Raw genomic sequence first — 6,234 nt, 5'->3', positions numbered from 1 at the left:
CAACACGCATTAACACAAATGACCGTAGAGACTCCATGTATGTATTGATGCACATGTTTCTTAATCTAAAGGTCAATCTGTTTTGAGGAAATTATTAACCAAGTGGTCTCGTATCACTTCCAACTGTGAACACTGAGGGTGGACGTTCCTAACAGAGCCGATTGCAATAGCGCACGGATGTAGGTTTACGCCCTTAATTCATTAATTTGATTATCTAAATCCGACCTTACCAATAGGCAGAGGTGCCAGCCGAAAAAGAATAAAAAAAATATGCTCATGACAATTGACGAATGATGAATGACCCCATAAGTACACCTAAACGAATTAACAACACAAATTCAAGTTTAAACCACTACACATTTTATATAAAAAAAATTCAATTCCCTAGTGGAGTCGCCAGACTGTGGTACCTGGGTTTTAGTGGACAAAGATTAGTCTACAAAGGTTCCACTTAATTGTTTGATAAGACTTATAAAAAAAACTTAGAGTCGCCACCTTATTTTTATCCGGATAAGGACGGATTTTAAAACAGTCAATTTTAAGAAATAAAACTAAAGAAAAAATCAACTGTTAACTCCATAAAGATAAATAAGGCACAGGGTTCGGGATTTAGGTTAAGAGAATTGAACGTCTGGAACTCGTCTTCCCTTCCATTCTAAAGAACGGGCTCTTACTAATGCGTTGTTAAAAAAAAAAGTTTTAAGACATGTTAACCACATAAAAAAAATAATTAATATAAGGTGGGTTTGAGCACCAAAGTTGCACTACGTACCGATCATAGTGAGATTTTGAATTCACTCACGGATCAAAACTTTCGTAGTTCGGACAGATGCCATGTTTTAAATAACCAATTCCATTGGGTTTTTAATTTAGGTAGTTGACATAAACGCCATTTTTGTAAGTGGGATTTTAGGGATCTTTGACAGATTCACTCATAAAAGTAAAATGAACTACCTTGTTGAGGAAAATCACCCCGATTAGTGGTTACCAAAAATGTCTTTTGAACAAGATAATTCAACAAATGCGTCCCAATTGACGACTTTTTTAGTGGGTCAAGGTATTTTTTGGAATGAAACTTTAAGGGTTCACTGTATAATCTCACTTTTGGTTTAAAAACGCTCAAGGGTAATTTTTGTAAGGTTTTAAGGGTTATGTTTTTAGGCTTAATGGAATTGACCAAGTAAAACACGACACCTGTCAAGGCCTTACCTCCAAATAAAAGGGAACACTTAACTATTTAATCATATCCGATTGTCAATTAAATCCATCGGGTAATTATAATAGGATATATGCTTAATTTTATGGAGATGGATAATTGTTACAACCTTATACAACTAAATAATTAATCTTAACCTCATGTTTGAAAACGAGGCCAAAACCTTATATTAACTATCATTAATTATTAAAATAAACAAGCAAAGTTATGATTCATTCTTGTGTCGCAAAAGGGTTTGAAATAAGAAGGTTCACGAAATTATGAAAGATTTAAAGTTTGTTAATACTTTTATTTCTGAAGTCGTCTTAAAATAAAATTAAACTCCTTAAGACATCACTTATTTCGAAAGTCATCTTTTAAATAATATTAAAGATTTTTTAAAACAACAACATTTTGAATTAAAGTTTGTTAAAAACTCTTATTTCTAAAGTCATCTTTAAAATAAGATTAAAGATTTTAAAACATCTTTTAGAATTAAAGATTGTTAAAAACTCTTATTTCTAAAGTCATCTCTAGATATAATTAAAGTTACTTAAAACTCTTAATAATTAAAGTTCTATAAATATAAATACCTAATATAGTGTAATATAGGTTCCATGACACCATTAGTTTCTTAAAATAAATTAATAAAATTTTTAAAAAAACAATTAAGAGAAAAACGTGCCTACTTTTTCTCTTTGATAGCTTGAACTAAAAAAATCATTAAAAATCATAGAAAAATCAAAAAAAATATTGTGAGATACAGTTGGAAAGCTCTTGAAAGATTCTATCACTTGAGCAAAAGAAATGGAACTGATTCTAGACATAAGAGTTGTTTCATAGGCCATCTTTGGGATGTAGTAAGTAACTCTTTACTCTTGAACATCCTTTACACAAACTTTTAATTCCTTAGGTCTTTAAGCTCACTTTAAGAAGGAAATTATTCTTAAAAATATATCTTATACAAACACATGAATGTATTAACCTTTCTTATTAAAAATGCATTAGAAAGAGATGCCATGTAAAATGCAATTAACTCCCCTCTTTTATAACCTATCACCTCACCAATAGGCTTGGCTTTCTAATGTGGAGTAATGAAAGATTTAGGGCTAATTTAGCACCTAATATCGTCATTACCCCTATTGGTAACATCAAATGGAAACAAACACATTAGTTAGCATAATAATAATAATAAAGGAAATTAAGAAAGGAATAAAGATAATACCTTGAGCTAGATATAGCAATTTTTTGGATAACCCTTCTTGCTTATCAAGGACTAAAAGATGATAACTCCTTAATTAAAGTGAAATAAAAGAGACTAAGTGATATTTTTTTGGAATTTTGAGATATTAAAAGAAATTAGTGCAAAATAAAGCTAATGAACTTTTTTTGATTTTTGATTATAGAAAATAAACTTGAAAAATAAAACTAAATCTTGAGAAATAAACTTTTTTTTTTGGGTTTAATATAGGCTAGGAAAAATTAAGAAATTAAAATAATATTTTTAACAAAGATGAAAATAACAATAATACTTGAACTTGAAATATTTTTGTGTGTGTGTGTTTTTTTTTTTTTTTTTAGGAATTAAAGATAATAACAATAATTAAATAAAAATAACAACTTAATTATTATATGATGCTTTTTATAAGATAATAACTTAAAAATAAAGCTAAATTAGAGAGTTTTTAACTAAAGCAAAAGATTAGAAGATAATTTTTTAGAGAGAATTTTTAGAGAGAGAATTTGTAGGAAATTTTTAGTGTCTTAAAATGAGAAAACTAGGGGGGTATTTATTGGAAAATAAAGGGGTTAATTTGTAAATAAAAAAAAGTAAATAAAATATAATTCAAGGATTATTTTGGTAAGTATCAAGATTTTGGTAATAATGAGAATCTTGATATTAAATTCTCTCGTTTTATATGTAACAAACTACTTAAATTATTTTACAACACTTAAACTGATAAAATAAAGAAAACCGTAATAAAATCAACTCTAATATTCATATAATAAAAAGGTTCTAAAATGCCATGGTATTACAAAAAAGAAAATATATGACCAAGTCATGTCACAACTCAAAAATAATACTCACATGATATACGATGACAGAATGCCTAAATTTATTTAGTGACTATTATACTCACCAAGGTATTAAAACAACTCTTATAAAATAAATATCAGCTCTGAGATGTCAGGTCTGAAAGTTACACAAAGACATAAGGTTACAATACTAATAGGGTTGGACATAATATTTCAGAGTTTATATAAAAAGAAAAAAAAAACCCTGCCCTTATTAGACAGTACATATAAATTTACCCAAGAACATCTAACCATACGACAAAACCTTATAAATACGAGCATTACAAATAATAACTCTTACTAAAAGTATAAAGTAAGGTAAATCATATAAAATCATAAGATTGAAATGATCAAAGTGAAAATACACCATGTAAAATCACACACTATTAAGTCATACGACATAAATGTAAGGTAGTATGGAGTAAAATATATTCTCTTAACCGAATGACCTTAAAAAAAAAAGGTAAACTCTTATCTTACCCCACTCTACTAAAACACAAATTTATATTTATCATAGTCGTAAGGACAAAAAAAAAGATAAAAGGTACAAAACTAGATTAAAACAACAGGTAAACGAATAAAACAGAAGACCAAATTCACGTCGGCAAGATAACGGAAAATACTATTTGAATAGTGTCAAATAGTGTTTGAATAGTGTCAAATAGTGTTTTGAATAGTGATATGCAATATGTGATGCGTATGAAATCTAGCTATCCCAATTAGCGTCAGATAAATATTGATACAATTGATCCAAATTGAAATTTATTGGATACAATATTAACCGCGGGGGATAAAAAAAAGGTAACGTTAATTCACTATTGACGATTGTTTATCAAAATTGACGACAGGATACAAAAACTTGTCTGAAAACAAGTTATACAAAGTAAATAAGAAAAAAAAAAGATAAAAAGTAAAACAAGAAGAAAAGAACGAAATACAAAAGAATGTCAGTATCCACATTCTTTGACATGATTTTAGCAGCAAAAAAAAAACGGCATTCCTTCATCATAATACTCCATGGGAACCTTACCCATGCTGCTACAGTATTGATACTTAATTGAAATGAGAAAATGGATCCTAGTTTGACGCCGGATACTCACCCTGCGACCATTATTCACCTACTATTCAACATAATAATTATACTAAACAACCATACATTCTTGATAAAAAAAATACATTTTTATCCATACGTATCCCCCTTTTTACTCTCGTCCATATAACACCTAGATAAATATCGACGAGTTTGGTCCGAACTTGTATTTATCGGAACAAGTATTAACTATGGAATAAAATGACAATGACATTTTAACAAGTGTATATAAAAGGAGGTTCCTTTTGCACTACAACATGTAGTATCTATTTAGGTATGAGAATGTTTGTCCTTTTCCTACATTGGTTGGGCATAATTCTTTAGAGTAGTGGACTTTTATAGGTACACTGGTCATATAATAGGGTATTGCACAAATCGCAAAAATCACTAGATAAAATAAAAAATAATAAAAAAATGCTCTAACAATCTAAGTGAACATACTAATATACTTAATATACTCTAAAGGAGTAAATAATGCTTATTTATAAAGAAAACGACATATTCCCCTGGCGAGAAAAAAAAAATATTGTACTTTATACTATACGATTATTATACATATACGTATAAAAATACGACTTAAAATACCCAGTTTTTATTATAAAAATAAATTACCCTTATTCAAAATCTCCAATCACCACTTAATTCTTATCTTCTTCCATCTTCCTCCTTACCCAAAAAAACCGAACAAAAACCATCATTAAACTCGGCCACCATGTTTCAAGAAAACCAGGAAGATAAGCCTGTCTTCACCTTTGAGGAAGACATGAGGATGATAAGGGTGTAATTCATGTACATTGTGGGGCTAGTGGTCCTCTTAATGGCTGTATTAATTTACTTGCTAATTCACCAGTAAAAGCCCAAAAATTACTTTGGTGGAGCAGGGTAAAATTACATGTAGTGTTAGCTGTACTTCAATATTTTGTAGTTTAGTAGTTTAGAAGTACAAATTGTAACATGTATTTTGGAAATTATAAATTAAAATTATTATTATTACTTGTTTTCTTCGTTTTAAATAATAAAACAAACGTCATTCAGTTTATGAAAATATTTAGCAAAATAATAATAATTATTTGCAAAAAACCGATAACTATAATAATAAAAGATAATTAATAGTGATAATTACAAAAATAGGATCAAAATTTGGTGTCTACAAGTATACTGACATCCTCAACTATGTCACCAAAGAAGAATACACTAGTAGAAAATTATATTTGGGCACTGACTAATGCCCACCAAAACCGGTGGGCAAAAAATGGACATGATTGGGCTCAACAGAATTGGCACCGGTTCCAACCAAACCGGTGCCAAATTAATTAAAGGCCACTGGTTAACCGGTGGAAATTCAAAAAACAAAAACCCCTCTTATTTCTCCTTCTTTCCCCTCTTCTTTCTTTCTCTTTCCTTCTCGTTCTCTCTCTCTCTTCTCCCCTCTCCATTCAGACCACTACTCCCTCTTTCTCTCTCTCCACCATTTTTATTACCTTCACTAACCTCCATTTCTGTTGATCAATGGCGTCTTCTTCTTGCTCTTCCACCTCCTCTTCCACCTCCTCTTCCTTCTGCGTTTCCTGCAAGTCTTACACATCATCGTCTTCCTTCGTCGTCATCAAGGAGAGAGAATGGTTGCAAACAGTGTTGAAGACGAAGAAAAATGGCTTTCTGTCGTCATTATTGACCTTCAACAGAACGCCTTCTACATGCATGGAGCTCTGGTAATCTTTCTCTCTCCTTCAATTTCCCCAATTTGATTTCCAAAACCCTAATTTTTCGGCATTGGTTGATTGCGTGTATTGATTATTCTAGGATTCGAATAATATGAAAGATGCGTTGAAGTATTCTGCTCAAATGTTATCGGAGCTTCTTACTTCTAGAC

The sequence above is a fragment of the Chenopodium album genome, chromosome 16 (genome assembly GCF_948465745.1).
Source record: "Chenopodium album chromosome 16, dcCheAlbu1.1, whole genome shotgun sequence".
In the NCBI taxonomy this organism is placed as follows: Eukaryota; Viridiplantae; Streptophyta; class Magnoliopsida; order Caryophyllales; family Amaranthaceae; genus Chenopodium; species Chenopodium album.
Note: the sequence above shows the minus strand (reverse complement) of the source record.